The sequence below is a fragment of the Manis pentadactyla genome, chromosome 16 (genome assembly GCF_030020395.1).
Source record: "Manis pentadactyla isolate mManPen7 chromosome 16, mManPen7.hap1, whole genome shotgun sequence".
Classification (NCBI taxonomy): Eukaryota; Metazoa; Chordata; class Mammalia; order Pholidota; family Manidae; genus Manis; species Manis pentadactyla.
Window position 1 is genome coordinate 54,427,093 of NC_080034.1, and position 21,799 is coordinate 54,448,891.

At 41.6% G+C, this 21,799-nt stretch overlaps 1 long non-coding RNA gene across 1 annotated transcript in view; it reads right to left on the reverse strand.

Annotated features, from left to right (window-relative positions):
* Positions 1-8,298, reverse strand: part of LOC130681289 (uncharacterized) — a 92,134-nt gene extending 83,836 nt beyond the window's left edge. The window contains exon 1 of the long non-coding RNA XR_008994331.1: positions 8,154-8,298. This is a non-coding gene — a long non-coding RNA (uncharacterized LOC130681289). The remainder of the gene's footprint in view (positions 1-8,153) is intronic.
* Between the last annotated feature and the right edge of the window lie 13,501 nt (positions 8,299-21,799).

The window sequence follows — 21,799 nt, forward strand, 5'->3', positions numbered from 1 at the left end:
TAACCAAAGCATACCTGTAATTACCAGCCATCTCCAGTGAAAACAAGAAAACCAGTTAGGCACCTTAGGCATTTGTGAAAACTTATCTATGATATGGTGGACATTGTCCAACTGAACTTGAACACTCTGAGAGAATTCAGATAATTTAAAACAACCCATTCTTGGCGACTGTTCACATCTCATATGTTCTTTTAACAGTAAATAGTCTGTGGTTGTAAGATTTTGGAGTGCTACAATTTGTACTTCTCCTAATTCTTGGTTGAGTTCCAACAGTGTAAATACAGTCAAATTTGTTGTTTTACTGTATGCACAGGCCAGCTTAGATATCTCCTTCCTCATTCCCATGGCAAGTCCAGGAACTGGTGGGATGAGTGCATCTACAGCTGTAGCAGTGCGTGGATCTTTGTTGGGGTTTTTTGATGATCATCTTCTGGCATGAGTCTTCCAGAGAGTGCTGATGTTGGAAGTTCTTTTTCATATCGTATCTTAGTTCATTTTCGGGGTACCCAAATTAGGCTTTGATCCTCTGTATAAACACAAACAGACCCTTTGCCTACACTTTTATATGCCCTTTATATCATTGTGTAGAACTCATTGGAGGTCACCACACAGGAACTGCTTTCTTTTTTATCATTAATCTACACTTACATGACGAATACTTTCTTTACTAGGCTCTCCCCTATACCAGGACCCCCCTATATACTCCTTTACAGTCACTGTCCATCAGCGTAGCAAAATGTTGTAGAATCACTACTTGTCTTCTCTGTGTTGTACAGCCCTCTCCTTTCTCCCACCCCCCTATGGATGCTAATCTTAATACCCCCCCTTTTTCTCCCCCCCTTATCCCTCCCTACCCACCCATCCTCCCCAGTCCCTTTCCCTTTGGTACCTGTTATTCCATTCTTGAGTTCTGTGATTCTGCTGCTGTTTTGTTCCTTCAGTTTTTCCTTTGTTCTTATACTCCACAGATGAGTGAGATCATTTGGTATTTCTCTTTCTCTGCTTGGCTTGTTTCACTGAGCATAATACTCTCCAGCTCCATCCATTTTCTGCAAATGGTAGGATTTGCCCTTTTCTTATGGCTGAGTAGTATTCCATTGTGTATATGTACCACATCTTCTTTATCCATTCATCTATCGATGGACATTTAGGTTGCTTCCAATTCTTGGCTATTGTAAATAGTGCTGCGATAAACATAGGGGTGCACTGATCTTTCTCATACTTGATTGCTGCATTCTTAGGGTAAATTCCTAGGAGTGCAACTCCTGGGTCAAATGGTATGTCTGTTTTGATCATTTTGATGTACCTCCATACTGCTTTCCACAATGGTTGAACTAACTTACATTCCCACCAGCAGTGTAGGTGGGTTCCCCTTTCTCCACAGCCTCGCCAACATTTGTTGTTGTTTGTCTTTTGGATGGCAGCCATCCTTACTGGTGTGAGGTGATACCTCATTGTAGTTTTAATTTGCATTTCTCTGATAATTAGCGATGTGGAGCATCTTTTCATGTGTCTGTTGGCCATCTGTATTTCTTTTTTGGAGAACCGTCTGTTCAGTTGCTCTGCCCATTTATTAATTGGGTTATTTGTTTTTTGTTTGTTCAGGTGTGTGAGCTCTTTATATATTCTGGACGTTAAGCCTTTATCGGATGTGTCATTTTCAAAGATATTCTCCCATACTGTAGGGTTCCTTTTTGTTCTATTGATGGTGTCTTTTGCTGTACAGAAGCTTTTCAGCTTAATATAGTCACACTTGTTCATTTTTGCTGTTTTTTTCCTTGCCCGGGGAGATATGTTCAAGAAGAAGTCACTCATGTTTATGTCTAAGAGGTTTGTGCCTATGTTTTTTTCCAAGAGTTTAATGGTTTCGTGACTTACATTCAGGTCTTTGATCCATTTTGAGTTTACTTTTATATATGGGGTTAGACAATGGTCCAGTTTCATTCTCCTACATGTAGCTGTCCAGTTTTGCCAACACCATCTGTTGAAGAGACTGTCATTTCGCCATTGTATGTCCATGGCTCCTTTATCAAATATTAATTGACCATATATGTCTGGGTTAATGTCTGGATTGTCTAGTCTGTTCCATTGGTCTGTGGCTCTGTTCTTGTGCCAGTACCAAATGGTCTTGATTACTATGGCTTTATAATAGAGCTTGAAGTTGGGGAGTGAGATCCCCCCTACTTTATTCTTCTTTCTCAGGATTGCTTTGGCTATTCGGGGTCTTTGGTGTTTCCATATGAATTTTTGAATCATTTGTTCCAGTTCATTGAAGAATGTTGCTGTTAGTTTCATAGGGATTGCATCAAATCTGTATATTGCTTTGGGCAGGATGGCCATTTTGACGATATTAATTCTTCCTAGCCATGAGCATACGATGCGTTTTCATCTGTTAGTGTCCCCTTTAATTTCTTTTAACAGTGACTTGTAGTTTTCAGAGTATAAGTCTTTCACTTGTTTTGTTAGGTTTTTTCCTAAGTATTTTATTTTTTTTGATGCAATTGTGAATGGAGTTGTTTTCCTGATTTCTCTTTCTGTTGGTTCATTGTTAGTGTATAGGAAAGCTACAGATTTCTGTGTGTTGATTTTGTATCCTGCAACTTTGCTGTATTCCGATATCAGTTCTAGTAGTTTTGGGGTGGAGTCTTTAGGGTTTTTTATGTACAGTATCATGTCATCTGCAAATAGTGACAGTTTAACTTCTTCTTTGCCAATCTGGATTCCTTGTATTTCTTTATTTTGTCTGATTGCCGTGGCTAGGTCCTCCAGTACTATGTTAAATAACAGTGGAGAGAGTGGGCATCCCTGTCTAGTTCCCGATCTCAGAGGAAATGCTTTCAGCTTCTCGCTGTTCAATATAATGTTGGCTGTTGGTTTTTCATAGATGGCCTTTATTTTGTTGAGGTACTTGACCTCTATTCCCATTTTGCTGAGAGTTTTTATCATGAATGGATGTTGAACTTTTTCAAATGCTTTTCATCATCTATGGAGATGATCATGTGATTTTTGTCTTTCTTTTTGTTGATGTGCTGGATGATGTTGATCGACTTTCGAATGTTGTGCCATCCTTACATCCCTGGGATGAATCCCACTTGGTCATGGTGTACGATCCTTTTGATCTATTTTTGAATTCGGTTTGCTAATATTTTGTTGAGTATTTTTGCATCTACATTCATCAGGGATATTGTTCTGTAGTTTTCTTTTTTGGTGGTGTCTTTGCCTGGTTTTGGTATTAGGGTGATGTTAGCTTCATAGAATGAGTTTGGGAGTATCCCCTCCTCCTCTATTTTTTGGAAAACTTTAAGGAGAATGGGTATTATGTCTTCCCTGTATGTCTGATAAAATTCCGAGGTAAATCCATCTCTCCCGGGGGTTTTGTTCTTTGGTAGTTTTTTGATTACTGCTTCAATTTCGTTGCTGGTTATTGGTCTGTTTAGATTTTCTGTTTCTTTTTGGGTCAGTCTTGGAAGTTTGTATTTTTCTAGGAAGTTGTCCATTCCTCCTAGGTTTCCCAGCTTGTTAGCATATAGGTTTTCATAGTATTCTCTAATAATTCTTTGTATTTCTGCAGGGTCTGTCGTGATTTTTACTTTCTCGTTTCTGATACTGTTGATTTGTGTTGACTCTCCTTTCCTCTTAATAAGTCTGGCTAGAGGCTGATCTATTTTGTTTATTTTCTCGAAGAACCAGCTCTTGGTTTCATTGATTTTTGCTATTGTTTTATTCTTCTCAATTTTATTTATTTCTTCTCTTCTCTTTATTATGTCCCTCCTTCTGCTGACCTTAGGCCTCATTTCTTCTTCTTTTTCCAATTTTGATAATTGTGACATTAGACCGTTCATTTGGGCTTGTTCTTCCTTTTTTAAATATGCTTGGATTGCTATATACTTTCCTCTTAAGACTGCTTTTGCTGATTCCCACAGAAGTTGGGGCTTTGTGTTGATGTTGTCGTTTGTTTCCATATATTGCTGGATCTCCATTTTGATTTGGTCATTGATCCATTGATAATTTAGAAGCGTGTTGTTTAGCCTCCATGTGTTTGTGAGCCTTTTTGCTTTCTTTGAACAGTTTATTTCTAGTTTTATGCCTTTGTGGTCTGAAAAGTTGGTTGGTAGGATTTCAATCTTTTGGAATTTACTGAGGTTCTTTTTGTGGGCTAGTATGTGGTCTATTCTGGAGATTGTTCCATGTGCACTTGAGAAGAATGTGTATCCTGTTGCTTTTGGATGTAGAGTTCTGTATATGTCTATTAGGTCCATCTGTTCTAGTGTGTTGTTCAGTGCCTCTGTGTCCTTACTTATTTTCTGTCTGGTGGATCTGTCCTTTGGAGTGAGTGGTGTGTTGAATTCTCCTAGAATGAATGCATTGCATTCTATTTTCTCCTTTAGTTCTGTTAATATTTGTTTCAGGTATGTTGGTGCTCTTGTATTGGGTGCATATATATTTATAATGGTTATATCCTCTTGATGGACTGAGCCCTTTATCATTATGTAATGTCCTTCTTTGTCTTTTGTTGCTTTCTTTATTTAAAAGTCTATTTTGTCTGATACCAGAATTGCAACACATGCTTTCTTCTCTCTGTTGTTTGCTTGAAATATCTTTTTCCATCTCTTGACTTTAAGTCTGTGCGTGTCTTTCGGTTTGAGGTGAGTCTCTTGTAAGCAGCATATGGATGGATCTTGCTTTTTTTATCCATTCTATTACTCTGTGTCTTTTGATTGGTGCATTCAGTCCATTTACATTTAGGGTGATTATTGAAAGGTATGAATTTATTACCATTGCAGGCTTTAAGTTTGTGGTTACCAAAGGTTTAGGGTTAGCTTCTTTACTATCTTAGTGTCTAACTTAACTTGCTTGTTGAGCTATTATAAATGCAGTCTGATGATTCTTTATTTCTCTCCCTTCTTATTCCTCCTCCTCCCTTCTTCATATGTTGGGTGCTTTGTTCTGTGCTCTTTTTAGGAGTGCTCCCATCTAGAGCAGTCCCTGTAGGATGCCCTGTAGAGGTGGTTTATGGGAGGCAAATTCCCTCAACTTTTGCTTGTCTGGGAATTGTTTAATCCCTCCTTCATATTTAAAGGATATTCGTGCTGGATACAGTAGTCTTGGTTCGAGGCTCTTCTGTTTCATTGCATTACGTATATCATGCCATTCTCTTCTGGCCTGTAGGGTTTCTGTTGACAAGTCTGATGATAGCCTGATGGGTTTTCCTTTGTAGGTAACCTTTTTTTTCTCTCTGGCTGCCTTCAATACTTTGTCCTTGTCTTTGATCTTTGCCATTCTAATTATTATGTGTCTTGGTGTTGTCCCCCTTGGATCCCTTGTCATGGGAGTTCTGTGTACCTCTGTGGTCTGAGAGGCCATTTCTTCCCCTACTTTGGGGAAGTTTTCGGCAATTATTTCTTCAAAGACATTTTCTATCCCTTTTTCTCTCTCTGCTTCTTCTGGTATACCTATAATTCGTATATTGTTCCTTTTAGATTGGTCACTTAGCTCTCTTAAAATTCTTTCATTCCTGGAGATCCTTTTATCTCTCTCTGCATCAGCTTCTCTGCATTCCTGTTCTCTGTTTTCTAGTCCATTAATGGTCTCTTGAATCTTGTCCATTCTGTTTTGAAGTCCTTCCAGAGCTTGTTTTATTTCTGTATTCTCCTTCCTTAGTTCTTGCATATTTCTCTGCAAGTCCATCAGCATGGTTATGACTTTTGTTTGGAATTCTTTTTCAGGAAGACTGGTTAAATCTATCTCCCCAGGTTCCTTCTCAGGGGAAGATGTAGCAGCTGCCGAAGCTGTCTGGGTTAGTCTTGTCTGGATCATATTTTTTTGCCTTTTCATGTTGACAGGTGCTATTGACTGTCAGCTGGGAGGGCCAAAATTTTCACTTGCTAATGGCCTTTCTTTACTGGGACAACTGCGACCCCTAGTGGCTTGTGTTGTGTAATTGCGTGTAGACTGGGTTTTTGTGTCTTGCCTGGTCGGGAGGGAGGAATTTCCCTTTCTGTGGGTGGAGTTTGTCTCAGGCTGCTTCTCTGCTTTCGCAGCGCCCGGAGGGGTAAATGACGGGGGGGGTGCTTGACTGTTTGCCTCCGTGAGGGGTCTCAGAGCTGTTGCCCAGGGGGTTAGTGCACCCGGTTTTCCCTGTAATTTCCAGCTGCTGTACTGTGACCTGGGTTGTTTCCGTCAAGCTGTTAAGTCCCTGTCCCTTTAAGACTTTCAAAAAGCCCCCGCTTTTCTTTGTCACAGGGGCATCAGCTTCAGCACCCGCTCAGAGGTCTTGCTGCCCTGTTCCCCCAGTATCCAGGGCCTCCCGCCCACGCACTGTGTCTGTGCTCTGGTGCAGGTGGCTGGGGCTGGGTGTTCGGCAGTCCTGGGCTGCGTCTCCCTCCCGCTCTGCCTATTTTTCTCCCACCGGGAGCTGGTGGGAGGTGTGCTCGGGTCCCGCCAGGCCGGGGCTTGTATCTTACCCCTTTCACCAGTTGCTGGGTTCTCGCTGGTGTAGCTGCAGTCTGGCCACTGTCCTGCGTCTTCTGGTCTCTCTTTTAGGGCTAGTTGTGTTTGTTGTATTTTCAAAAGTATATATGTTTTTGGGAGGAGATTCCCACTATCCTACTCACGCCGCCATGTTGGCTCTGCCTCCTCGTAAGTAGTGATTTTACAGCATCTTTCTATGCTGATGGACAGTGACTGTAATGGGGTTTGTGGGGGGGACTTGGTGAAGGGGGGAGTCTAGTAAACATAATGTTCTTCATGTAATTGTAGATTAATGATACCAAAAAAAAAGACTTCCTACATTCACTCTCCTAATTTTTTCTCCATTTACAAGCTGACTGAGGTAGAGACATTCATTGTAACCTTGAAAGCACATGTGGAAAAGGTCAGAGCCTCCATGAACCTGGGTCCTTCAATGACCTTTTGGAGGGGAGATGGCTTGCCAGCCTGTTCACCCACAGAAGACTGTTATAGGTATTGAGCCATTACATCTTTGGATCCTCAAAGAGATCAAAGAAAGAAAACTTATTTAAAAGATGAATAAGACATAATGAAAATCAGGTAGAAACAAAGCATCAGTAGGTAATTTGAAAAAATAAACCAATAAAAAAACCTAGAAATGAAAACAATAATAAATGAAAATTAAAAACTCAATAGCTGGAGTACCCACACATATAAGGCCAATTAATATATGATAAGGAGCCATGGATGTACAATGGGGAAACAACAGCCTCTTCAACAACTGGTGTTAGCAAAATTGAATGGCTACATGTGAGAGAATGAAACTGGATTATTGTCTAACTCCATACACAAAAGTAAACTTGAAATGAATCAAAGACCTGAATGTAAGTCATGAAACCATAAAACTCTTAGGAGTAAACATAGGCCAAACTCTCTTGCATATACACATGCACAACTTTTTCCTGAACACATCTCCTTGGGCAAGGGAAACAAGAGCAAAAATGAACAAATGGGACTACATCAAACTAAAAAGCTTCTGTACAGCAAAGGATACCATCAGTAGAACAAAAAGGCATCATAGAGTATGGGAGAATATATTCATAAATGACATAACTGATAAGGGGTTAACATCCAAAATATATAAAGAACTCACATTCCTTAACACCCAAAAAGCAAATACCTGATTAAAAAGTGGGTGGAGGATATGAAGAGACAATTCTCCAAAGAAGAAATTTCAGGTGGGCAACAGACACATGAAAAGATGCTCCACATTGCTAATCATCAGGGAAATGCAAATTAAAACCACAATGAGATATCACCTCACAGCAGTTAGGATGGCCAACATCAAAAAGACAAGGAACAACAAATGCTGGAGAGGATACAGAGAAAGGGGAACCCTCCTACACTGTTGGTGGGAATGTAAATTAGTTCAACCATTGTGGAAAGCTATATGGGGGTTCCTCAAAAAACTAAAAATAGAAATACCATTTGACCCAGGAATTCCACTCTGAGGAATTTACCCAAAGAAAACAAGATTCCAGATTCAAAAAGACATATGCACCCCTATGTTTATCACAACACTGTTTACAAAAGTCAAGATATGGAAGCAACTTAAGTGTTCATCAGTAGGTGATGGATAAAGAAAATGTAGTACATATACACAATGGAATATTATTCAGCCATAAGAAGAAAACAAATCCTACCATTTGCAGCAACATGGATGGAGCTAGAGGGTATTATGCTCAGTGAAATAAGCCAGGTGGAGAAATACAAGTACCAAATAATTTCACTCATTTGTGGAGTATAACAGCAAAGCAAAACTGAATGAACAAAACAGCAGCAGACTCACAGAGTCCAAGAAGGGACCAGTGGTTACCAAAGGGAAGGGAGTGGGGAGATTGGGTGGGGAGGGAGGGAGAAGGGGATTAAGGGACATTATGATTAACATAGATAATGTAGGGAGGTCATGAGGGAGGCAGTATAGCACAGGAGATAAGTAGTGACTCTAGCATCATAGTACGCTGATGGACAATGACTGCAATGGTGTGTGTGAGGGACTTGATAATATCAGTGAATGCAGCAACCACAATGTTGCTCATGTGAAACTTTCATAAGATTGTATATCAATGGTAACTTTATAAAAAATTCAATAGCTGGAGTAAATTCTACACCATACACAGGTGAGAAAAGAAAACTGATGAATTGGAAATATCACCAAATGTAGTCTATAGGGAAAAAGAAACAAAATATTAAAAAGAAATTAAGAGTCACAGAAGGGTGCTCAATGGGGTTCTAATAATTATATAAATGGAGTTAGAGAAGAAAAGAATTGGCTAATGGTGGAAAGTAAAACTTGAAAGCATATTGATAACTTTTTCAGAATTGGGAAAGCCATTTCTTCTCAGATTAAAAGTATGTACTGAATCAATAACAGTAATTCCACACCTAGATGCATTGTAGTGAAACACTGAATATCAAGAATAAGGTTAAGATAGTAAAGGCTATCTGGAAAAATAAACAGTAAACCTATAAAAATAAAACCTATAAAAAATAATTACATCAGACACCTACTTAACAATAATAGATGTCAGGAGACACTGGAGTAATATCTTCAGAGCACTGATGGAAAGTAGTTGATAACCTAGAATTCTCTACCTGTCTAAACTATTACTTATGAAAGAGGGAAAAGCAAATAAATAAAGTGAGTTCACCACCTACAGATTATTACTTGAAAGAACTAACAAAGATGTATTTCAAACAGAGGAAAAGTGAACTAAGAGGGAAGAAGGAGGACCTGAGAAACAGAAAAAAATCAATAAAAAATCTAATTTTTGTGTGTATGTTTAAAAAGAAGCACAACTCAAGTTCTTAACAATATTCTCAATCAGGGGATGTTCAGAGGGTAATTGAAGAATGCTGAGTTTCTTGTCAGGAGAAGAAAGGAGAATAAACAGACTGAATAAATTTAACTTTCTTTTTATGGTTAATTGTAATTGTTAAAAATTGAAGAGTAAAATTAAAAGAATAGAACACAAAATATCCTTCCAAATCAGCAAAGGCAATAAGAAGAAATAAAGAAAACTTAGATATTTAACAGAAGTTAGGAAAGGAGAAAAGAAGAAATAAAGGAAAAAACATAGTAAACCAAAACCTCAAGAATAAGATGATAGAAATATGTCCAAATGAATCAGAAGCACATTAAATATAAGAAGCTGAAGGCCTTTAAAAAGACAGCTTTGTGCTATTCACAAGGAACATATTTAAGAAATGACACAGAAGAGTAAAAAGCTAAATTGGAAAAGTTAATTGGAAAAATCAAATTAGCATACAAATTTTAGGGCCAAGATACATTAATAGGGATAAAAAGGAACATTCATAATAAGAAATGAACAATTCTGCGATAAGAAGTAACAATCATAACTTTATATGTCATTAACAATACACCCTCAATATAAAGCAAAACCAACAGAATTACAAGGAAAACTCATAAGGAAATTTAAAGATTAAACTGATAGAAATAAAGATGGAAAAGTTTTCAACAGCACAATAAAAAAAATGGTTTAATTAAATAATAGGTCCAGGGTTCCTATAACTAACAGAGAAATTATACATATCTTCAAGCACAACTGTGAACACTTATAAAAATTGACTCTATTAATAACACAATCATATTCTCTATCAAACAATTAAATTAGAAATCTATAGTAAAAAAGTGGATATGACAAAAGATAAACTCATGTATTTGTAAACCATAAAAACAGCTGTTAGATTAAAGGGAAATCAAGGTAGAAATAATCAAGGGAACAATTGTGGCTCGCTACTTATTCCAATTAGCTTGTTAACTTGCTAATGTACCAGCTTGTTTTATTACCTTGATTTATGTCTAAATAGTTCCTCTTGTATATTTTCCTTTCCCCCTTCTGCCATTTTTCTATTTTGCAATCCTTTTGCTTTTATTGCGCTTAAGAACATTTTCCAGAAATCTTTACTTTTGTAGCTTTTTTATTTTTATTCTTTTTTTATTCTCAATACTGTCTGCCTTTACATTGTAAACTTACGGTCTCAATGATTTTTTACTTTGAGTGCTTATTTTTTTTGAACATCTAAATCTCACTGACTTCTAATCTTCCCTCTTAAACATCCATCTTACCTCATTATTTCACACTCAATCTTTTAAAATAATTACCCCACTTAAAAGTTTTAGTCCTTTCAAACTTTTTTTCTCTACCCTTTGAAAAATCTTCTCTAAACTTCTACCTTGTATTATTTCTTAATCATGTATAATTTTACCTAAGTATTTTTCTTCTTCACCCTAATTTTTAGAATAAGAGCCAGCCTTGGTTGCCTGGTGTCAAAGTGCTGGCATGGAGGACACTCAGGGTTGTGGGTACCCTTCCCTCCTTCCAAACACCAGGCTCCACTTTGGCTCCTGCTGATGGATCTCAGAGCGCACTAAGGCTCGGTGTCCACTCCGGGGACTCTGCTCTACAGTTTTCTCTGTGGAGATGAAGTACTTGATTTACTGGAACAATTTTTCTTCCTCAGTATAACCTTTGTACTGTGGCGCTTCTTTACCACCAACGTGCCACGAGGCTGCAGGGACCGGATGAAAAGCAGGCGGTCATGCCTGGAGGCCTTGGCCTGAGCCAGGAGGGAGGTGAGTGGTTTTGCATTCTGTGAGTCACAGTAGTCTCTCTTAGGCTGCATCACTCACTCTTACACTTTATTTCCAAACTGACCTGCCTCTCAGTGGGAATATAGAAAATGTTTTGTTGATATATGATTCTTTTTTGTTTTCTCATCTATTAGGGAGTTCAGGAAGAATTTGGGTAGGGCAAAGGTTTTTCTGATAAGGGTTTAAACATCAGGATGGCTGCCATCCTGCTGGGTAGAATGACTCACCATTTGGCAAGACCCAAGTGGAGCAGCCAAATCAGAACTGATAGGACTGAGAGGCTGGATTCACCCCTTCAGTGGGGCCCCTTGGCAGAATTCTCAAAGCACAAGAAAATTTCCCTGCCTTTTTGTCCGCAGGAAGAGGACACTCTTCTGAAGAGGTTAGAGTCCCTGAAATAAAATGTGGCCAACTTTTGGAGCCTTGGCCTTACTGACAATACCATCTTCCTTACTCAGCTTTCCCCACCATGGCTTCCTTTTGGCTTCCTAAGTCTACCCCTCACTCAATGATTAAAGAGTTCTTTCTTGGATGTATGAAGAGCTAAAAGTAAGGATGCTGTTGTTTAGGTTTTTATGAAAAATTTTATAGTATGTCATTACAGGAGACCTTAGTTTAGAACTTGCATCTTGCCATTTTCAAGGAGGTTTCGATCCCTTATCCTTCCCATTATTAAGGAAACATAATTGGAAACAGGATCAGTACACTTCCACATTTGTCACCTGTAGTGACCCAGCTGAGCTGACAGGAGCACCTGTCCAGTTTTGATTTGGTTCCCTGGCAAGCTTCCCTGTTTTTCCTGACTTGTGCATTCTCTCAGTCAACGTGCATGCTCTCAGCCCATACATATGGTCTCCTTTGGCTGTCTTTTAACTGTTTGTTTACTTTCAATATCTTAAGGCAGAATTAATCATCTCTGGTTATCTGAAAGTCAAAATTGGCTCATTTATTCACTTAATAAATTTCTATGGTGTTTCCACTACAAGCAACATCTGAACATTATTAGAAAATGGATGAATTACTTCCCAACAAGCCATTCTTTTAGAGGTGAATGTACCCATCTAATGGAAAATTTCTCACTATACTTATTTGAAGGACAACAAATATAGCCTGACTCTTTGCCAAGACCCATAGATTTTTTGTCTTCTATGCCTCTGGACCAACCAGACAGACCCCTTCATAGGGCAGGTGTCATTACCCTTCACTGTATATGACAGCAGAATGTCTTGCAGTGAGCACCGACTACGCATTTGTCAAATAAGTGTGTATTCCCCACCAATAAGGCTTTAGAAGACTTTACTTTCTTTCTAAAAAGTGCATTTAGCACCTTCCACAGCTCTCATCTTGGACTATAGGTCAGCAACATTTCAAAAACGAGATGCCAAGTTGGAGACTCTACCTTCTTAGGTATGCGGAAGTTCTCACATGATGACTCTTGATATTGTTGGGGATGGGAAAAGGGGGAGGAGATAGTGTTCCTCTTACTATCAGAATGGGGGTGCCACATAGCAATTGACCAGGGCAGCAGATGGGGTGTTTAGAATGGTGGCGGAAGCTTTGCCTGCTCCTAAGGAAGTGATTCCACGAACTACCTTTGAGGTGTGTGTTGAAGTTTTCAGTCCTCTGAATTAGAGAGGCAGTCTTCCTCAGTGGCATTCATGGTACCAGGAACCTGAACAGACTCCTTCCAGGTAATAGGAGATGCCAGGTTTGGGGTTTCCATGTGCTGCTAAACCAGCTCAACTTGATCCCCCATGAAACCTTGGTGCCCAAGATTCCCTTCAGAATGTCTGCTCTTGGAATAATTCATCTGCTATTTTATTCTGCATTTCCTTCAATTTTCCTTCTTTTCCCCTGACTTCTATTGTCTGCATGATATGCCAGAGAGCAAAGTGGGTGTCTATGAATTCCCTTATCCTATCAGTATCCGTAAGGAGTGGTATGCTTGCAAGTGATTAACAACCAGCTCTCCAGGGGGGAAGAAAGCCTTGATTTGCAGTGTTTGCCAATTTCCACCATGGATGATTTCAAGATGCCAATCTCCATCACTGACACGGAGCTGGAAGGAGATGCATAGTCTCGCCAGCTGGTATGAGCTGGTTCAAGTACGACTGTATCTAAAACCTCTTATTTGAGGAGGCCCCAGGAGATACAGCCCCCAAGCTAGAGACTGTGGGTCATAGTGGAGCCATTCAGAGTTGCAGAGTGGGTTCCCTGGAAGCAGGCTCAGAGATGGCGACTGGGGAGGAAGCAGCATTAGGGAGAAGCAGCAGCCAGACTGTGACAAAACCCTCAGAAGTGTCCTGTGCGGGGCTGAGGCAGCTGGGCCTTAGAACCCAGCCTGATCCAGTCTCGGGATAGACCCTGAAAGAGCTGACAGGTGGGGGTTCCCTGCTGACACATCCCCACATCTAGGCAGCTAGTCTTCCTCAAAGGGAGACATGGGCGGTGCATCTTGGGGACAAGCACACCCAAGTGTACCTAAGCCAGAGCGTGGCCACCCAGCCACAAGGGTGGGGTTGATGCTTTCTGCAGGAGCCCCTGACAGCCTGTTTTTGTCTTCAGAGAACCACCTAGAACATACTGTCCCTCACCTGGTTACTGTCTGTGCTAGAGCTCAGCTTTGCCTGGAGCCTCCATTCTTGGGCCCATCCTGCTCATACTTGGGCCCCTGCCGGCTCCTTCCCGAATCCTACCCAAGTTCTGCTCTGCTTTGCCCTCACAGTGCGAGCATGGGCATTTCTGCTGCATCCTTCCAGACATCTTACCTCGGTTGCTTCCAGTTTCTGGCCTCACTCCTTGGTACTGGCAGCTTGTGGTGAACCTGCCTTTCTGAGAAGATGGGTCTGACCCTGGGCTCCTGGCTCTGTGCTGGAATCTGGCCCAAGGGTAGGAAGCAGGGCGGTTCTGTGCATGGGTGGGGCAGTCAAAGGTAGCAGTCCACCTACCCAAACCAGTGTGGAGAAAGCGAGAGGACTTGGCCCAAAGAGAAGCATAGGAGCTGAGAGTGACAGTAGAGCTCTTATGGCTTATCCTCCTCATTTCCTTTTGGGGACACGAGGACACACAGTAAATAACTGCCCACAGTACCATGGCTGGTAAGGGACAGAGCTGGGAGCAGAACCCCGTCCAGCTCCATTTTTATATATCCTTCCCCCTGAAGTCTGATTTGTTCCTTGAATTACAGTCCCCTTTAAGCCCTCTCCAAGATGGTTTGTGTGTTTTGAAATGGCCTCATTAGCAGACTTCTGTTCTCCTTGGTTAGCAGCCCTGAGCACCCCACCCCTTTCTTTCAGGTGGCCTGTCTGTTTGAGGAGGAATTACTCTGCCTGCTGCCAACTGGGAGCTGGATTTACATGCCAGCTGGGCTGCAGGGAAATCATCTGGCATAGCTATGGGGCTCACCAGACTTCCTGGCCTGCAGGGCAGCTGCACCATGTGGACACCTTCTGCCCTGTGGGAAGTGGTCCTGAGCCTAGGCCTGTGTCACCCCAGGTAGCCACTCAGGGTGCCCCAGGACCTGTTCTTCTGGCCCCAGGCCCTGTTGCTCCCACCGCTCCCTCTTGTATTGGCTGGCTTTTCCTCTTTTAGGGCGCTCTTTTAGTAAACATTGTATCTGAAAGAAATCATCCCGTTTCACTCTTTTAACGTGGTTCTTTAGCATATAACGCTTTGTTACCTTTAAAACTTCCTAGATTTTATCTGTAATTATGTATGTCATCCTGATTTCCATTATTTTATAGTAAATTTATCTTTCTAACTTATTCTTTTTGCAAATTTTAAGCCAATTATTTAACCAGTTTTCCCCCTAAATGATGAGCAAAGAGGTGTAGGCTTTGCGGGTTGGGGTAGGGCTGCCCTGGCTGCTGAGGAGCTGACGCTCTGCAGGGAGGCTTGAGGGACTCTGGGTGTTACTGGGCTGTGTCATGTCCCTCTGGCCCTCTTTCACTAAATTCTCTTTCTTCCCTCAGACAAATGTGGTGATACAGAAATAACCAGCAATGAGGACTGGCAAAGCTCCCACAACCTACACATAGCGGGTAGAAAATAGTTAGGTACCAAAGATGAGGAAGGACAGGAGGTGGGGTGTGATGTTGTCACATAACAACAAGCATTGAGTCAAGGAAACCTGAGGAATGGCAGAAAGTTGTTTTGTTGGCAACAGTGTCCAAATAACAAGTTTCTTTCTTTCTTCCCAAACCCTGGGTCATATATCAATACTCCACCCCTACCCCCCCAAATCACAGGACAAAGCAAAGAGCAGGAATAGTGAAAGAAGCCATTTTCCAGCTAATGAGCAGCTGCTTTTGGAACACCAAGGAGCGAGTGTCTCAAAGAGAGGAAAAGCATTGTGCATTTCAACACTGTACAGCACCCGCCTTCACCAGAGTCTAGAAATGCATTGATGGAAGCTCTGCACTTAGAAACGGAGCTCTGAAGAATGGCAGACAATGAGAAAAAGGGTCTCTGTGATGGGCATTAAAAATCCAGAATCAAAGAAGGGCCAGACATAAGGAAAGGATTGGGGCATCCAAGCCAAACCAAGACAGAGGCATTTGCCCCAGCCAGGTCCTCTCCAGTGAGGAGACTTAAAAATTAGCAACAGAGCTCCAGTGGTTATAAAGTGTACCTCCATATGTGAAGAATTATGCTTCAGTTAACCCTTTAGTCAACTGAATGTTTTTCTCATTCTTTCTTGTATAGGTTTAATCATTTGTAGTAATTTCTCTTGTGAAAGAACCTGTATTAGTTTGTTATAACTGCTGTAACGAATACCACAGACTGGACGGCTTAAACAATAGACATTTATTTCGCATAGCTCTGGGGGCTGGAAGTCCATGATCAGGCTGTAGGGGGGATGGTCCCTTGAGGCCCCTCTCCTTGGCATGTAGATGCTGCCTTCTCCCTGTGTCTTCATGAGGTCTTCCCTCTGTGTGTGTCTCTGTCCTCATCTCCAGTTCTTATGAGAAAGCCAATTAGATTGGATTAGGACCCACTCCAATGACCTTGTTCTAATGTAATTACTCCTTTAAAGGCCCTGTGTCCAAATGCAATTACATTCTGAGGTTCTGGGGGTTAGGACTTCAACACATGAATTTGGGGGAACATAATTCAATCCATAACAGGACATTTCCAGATACTGTTAAGGGTGGCTATCTGGTCAGCCTTCACTCAAGTGACAGTTTCTGCCAGGAGTCTGCCAGGATCCATGCCGAGCAGATAAGCAATGCCCTCTTAAGAATACTGCCTTATCAAGGATTATTCCTTTCAGAACCTAAATCCATTAATCTGGGTACACTAGTGGGCACAAGGGCCCACATTGTTCAAAGCTGGGTCCTGATCCTGTCATAGTGATAGCACAACACTGCTGTGGTTCTTACACTTCCCACTCTCCTGGCCCTCAGTGAGGATGGTCTAAAATCCATTGTCTCCATTCTCTGATCAAATGCATACTGCATGTGAATATTTGTTAGATTAAAGTATGGAATTCTCTGGTCAGAGGCTGGGCTTTCCATGCCTGGGGTTGATTCTGTGAATGAGCTGGCACTGGGCATGAGAGTGCTCTATGTAATTGGGTCATGGAAGAGAGGTAGCAGATCTTGTTAGATCTCGATCTCCAACGTCCGTTCTCTCCATTCAGAGTCACACTTGGAATTCTCCAGCAGGAAGTCTTACTTGGAAGTAATGGAAACAGTAAACCTAGGTTTAGAATGAAGTCAACTTTATGCCTTCATCATTTATTAGCTGTGTGATGTTGGACAAACTACATCACCTCTCTGAGCCTCACTTTCTTGAGTGCTATCACACAAGGTTGTTATGGGGGTTAGTGAGATAACGCACGTAAAGCACCTGGCTCTATTCTTGCACACATGTGACCCTATCACTCCAAACTGTATCACCTGTGCAACACCAGAATGTACCACTGTACCATACCATGCCTGGCTATGCCATGCCATGCCATGTGCTTATTAACAACTCCAGAAGGTGGACCCAGACTTGCCCTACTCGGTTTGGGGCCCTTTCTAAAGTGTTCCCCTGTGCTCATCCCAGCCTTGTCCCCTTTGGTTGGGTTAACCTATATGAATTCCATTCTTGACTTCTAAAGTGGGCTCCCAGCTCTGCTGGCCTCCTTGGATTTTGGCATCTCCCCATTCTCTCTGAGAGACATCATCTCTGCTTCCCTAGCCTGCAGCACACCCCTCCTCCACACCCACCAGGGCTGGGAGAATCACTACGTTTTGCAGGAAAAAAAGATTTCTTTTTATGTTAATATACAGCTATATGTTAATATAAAACTTTAAGACTTAAATGTAATTTAATGCTTAATCTAAAAAAACCAATGAGTTAGCTTAAGATTTACTAATGATAACTTATCTGGTACATAATGGTACTCGGTTTGGGGCCCTTTCTAAAGTGTTCCCCTGTGCTCATCCCAGCCTTGTCCCCTTTGGTTGGGTTAACCTATATGAATTCCATTCTTGACTTCTAAAGTGGGCTCCCAGCTCTGCTGGCCTCCTTGGATTTTGGCATCTCCCCATTCTCTCTGAGAGACATCATCTCTGCTTCCCTAGCCTGCAGCACACCCCTCCTCCACACCCACCAGGGCTGGGAGAATCACTACGTTTTGCAGGAAAAAAAGATTTCTTTTTATGTTAATATACAGCTATATGTTAATATAAAACTTTAAGACTTAAATGTAATTTAATGCTTAATCTAAAAAAACCAATGAGTTAGCTTAAGATTTACTAATGATAACTTATCTGGTACATAATGGTTACTAATGATAACATGTGTTTATAGATGCACATATATATACATATATGCATTCTTTAAAATTAGGGCCATTATGTATATTTAAGTAAAACATTTAATTTATGCAAATCATGTTTATCTCTTTTACATATTTATTATCTCAAATGAAAATAGAAAAATATGATCTACAAAGAAAATCCGCCTTATTGGCCATGGTTTTGGTATGATTTACACTTCTAGTTCTCTTCTGACTCTTAGTACCTACAGCATCTTTACCTAGTGTCTGTGAATGAATGTACTTCATTCACATTATTTAACTACTGAATTTGTCACTCCTCTTTTCCTGGTATTTCTCCACTGAGGAAATGGACTAATGTCGCAATAGATAGAGGACATTAAAAATATTTTTACATAAATCGAGGTTAAATGTGCATATAAGGATACATTTTCATTGCCTGACATTCATTTAGCATGTGCTTTACTGTTCTGGCGAGTAGGATCACTAAACACATGGGTCCAGGAAGCTGTTCTGTCTGATAAGAACTTGGACCAGAAATGGCAGCAACGTTTCCATTTGTCAGGTTACCTTTCCTGGAAACCTTCAGAGTCATCTGCTTCTCATCCAGTCATTTTGTTAGTGAGAAGTTCAAACTATGTTGGGAAGAGTGGCACTGCGGGTATAGAGAAGAAAGTTACTAATCCCTCTTGTGGGAGGTTTTGCGGTGACATCCGAGCTGGGTCTGAAGGATGACAGAAAATTTGGCAAATTTGGTGGAGTGTTGAGGAAGGTACTTCTCATTTGCAGTTGCAAATAGTAATTAAAGATGTCTCCCTTTTTTGGGGGGCTCATACCTTGGGTTTATTCCATTTTTTTCTTATTCATGACTGTCCTAGTTCAGGCTGAGGATCATGCCTTAACCTTGGGCTACAGCCTCTGGACTCACGTCCCTCCTTCCGCTGCATCCTGCCTGCCCCTTAGAGTCCAGCACAGTCTCTTCTACCTTCAGTGTTTATTGAGTCATTTATGGACTAAATGAGTCATCATGAAATGCGGCCCTTATTTCTTTCTGGTTTTCTGTTGTCTGTAAATGTGCAGGATGAAGACTAAGATCTATTTATGGCATTTAATGTCTTCCATATTCTGGCCCTAACCTGTCCTTGCTTCTTGCTTTCCCATTACATTTCTGCACCAACTTTTCTGCCCAATGGATCTGCTTACTCTTCCTTAAACTCACATGGAAAGTTCAAACCTCCAGGCCTTGTTTATATGTTCCTGATTTCTCTACAGCTCTCCTCATCTTGAACAGCCTTTAAGACCCCACTGAAGGTTTCTCCCTTCACAAACCTCTGTTCTCCTTTATCCCTGCAATGTAGATTTCTTTCTTTCTTTCCCAATCTTCTGGTTTTCCCAAACTGCTTCTTTTTAAAAACTTGTAATTTATATATTTACCAATCTATTTTGGAATTAACCAGCCCTGTATTGTTGCCTTTTCTTATACTGAGCATGTTTCCATGTGTATTATTTTAATGGAAAGGTCATAAGCTCTTTTTTTTTTTTTTACAAAAAAGCAGGAATTTTGTTTTATTTGTATGGGAGCAGTAATTTTATATTTATGTGTATGCCTTAGACTAGTGCCATGCAAACAGTAGAGTGAAGATCTCTGTCCATCGGCAAACTCCTATGGATCTGGAATGAGGTAAGTACAGCAAGTGAGTGTAAGATCTTAGTTTTCATGCAGTGTGCCATTGCCATGACATCCATATCCAAGCATGAGTCATGGGTTTGTTGGGTCAACAGGGAATAGAGCAGATGAGGTTCTGTTGAGGTCTTGCATTGAGGCTCATGTTGTACAAAGTGCATGCAAGCCTTGAGCAGTAGGCTAATCATCAGTCTGCATGGGCTGGGGATGATGCTGGCTGGGCCTTTACCCCAGAGAGAGAAGCACCACCCTGAGCATCTAGGATGAGACCTTGCACATCTCAGGTGCTTAGGTGGTGTGAGGAGATTGATAAACACCAGAGCTGAGCATGTCGATAGCCATGTTTTCTTCTCTATCCCTGTGTAAAAGTCAGAAGTATCAACATAAATGCAATGCAAATTCAATTCACATTGCATACATAACCCAGATGTTACTAGGGTTACCCTGACCCCTAGACCTAAATGAGATTGCCCTTTTATTCTACAAATTATGGGAAGTCTAAAGCCTTCCTCAAGATTTATGCAAGGTTTTGGAGACTTAGCAACCCATAGCCACCAGAGGCTCTTAGGACTTACTCCCACATCCATCACCCTGAGCTCTCTAAAGCCTTGACCCCAATGGGAAATTCAGCCTTTTTACTAATTTTCACAACTCCCTATGCTCTCAGATAGAAAAAAGTCACCAAGGTCTTTGCACAGGTAGCAGACTTTACTAAAGATTTGGGGAGACAGAACAATTCTTATAATGCAGAGGTGTCTTATTAAAAAATCATTGCTCAAATGTTTCACTACTTGTAATGCTTCTGGAAGCATCTCAAGGATCTGACTTTCTGGTCCTTTCCTTCCATCCTCACCTTGGTCTTATGTGGATGATACAGTCAGTTCGTCTAACCTTTCCTGAGTCAGTGTTTTTCAGGGGCCCTTGACGACGCATTAGTCTCCTCCTGGGGATGCTGGCACAGTCATCATCTTTCACTTCCTACAAAATGAGTTTCATGGCTTTATTAGTCAGCCTCAAACTCTTAAAATTATCCAGACATTCTTCCCACAGATTCACCGGTGTGTGTGGACTGTTCATGGGAACTGAGGTCCACTGAGAAACAGATGACGCATACCTCATGTCCCGCTTCTGCTCACTCAGGGGCGCGTGTTCATGCAGCAGATTCATGGAAATCAAATGCATGTGTGATTGGCTCCATCTACCACCCAATTGAGCCTCTTCTTCCCCCCATTAAATTCTCTAATAAGAATAAGGTGGAGTGATTTTTTCCCATTATATCTACATATAAAAACCACTTGTCCTGAGAAACTAGGAGACTCAGCTGCTACTTTCTCTTTGTAACCCACTCATGTGCACCTAGACGTCCATGGCTTGGTAGCAGAGAGGACACATTTGCAGAACAGTAGGAAACCTTTTGGATATGGGAGGTCACGCTCCCTTACTCTGTGAACTGCACTTTGAGCAACGAAACTGGGTCAATGATAATTAAACTAGCCAAAGCCTTACCTAATTCCACGGGGCTGCTTTTCTTACCTATTTTCCAACATCTTCATTTTCTTGGTGCAAAAGACTTCCCTGTTCTATTTTCAAGACTCCATGGATGCTGCCCAACGGTGGCATTGTGAGAAGGGAGAGCTCAGCTGTAGTCTAACAATAGGAGAAACCCCCTCAGGACAGGCGGTGGTGTCATTGGGAGGCAGATAAAGGCGATGCTTGTGTCTGGGACAGCCCAGAACTGAAAGGGAAAGAAATCCAGGCTCCTGGAGTCTCAAGATGGGCGATTATTCACTCAGAGCCAGAAGTTGCTGAATCCTGGGTGTACCAACTATATCTCCCTGCAGACGGGCCAGGGAAATCACTCCTGCCAGTGCCAAGGGAGGAGGGATGGGAGGAGAGGGGGCGTGTGGAGCCGTGGTGGCAGCTGTTCCCCAGGAGGGGGCGGGGTGAGCAGCACCAGTCTTCCTACCCCGGTGCCTGGGCGAAGGGATGAACCTGAGCCTAGAGGAAAGGAGAGAGGGAGGTGCAGGGACATGGCTTTGTGTGGCCAGCACTGCCAGTTGCCAGGGCTGGGCAATGCCAGCTCCTTCGCTGTCTCCCCAGACTCTTCCCAAAGCCCTGCCTCCTCTCCCACATTTAAAGGATCCTTCTCAGTTTATTGGGAGTAGATGGCTGGCACCTTGTCCCCAACGACTGACAAAAGAAGAATGTGTCAGCCAAATTC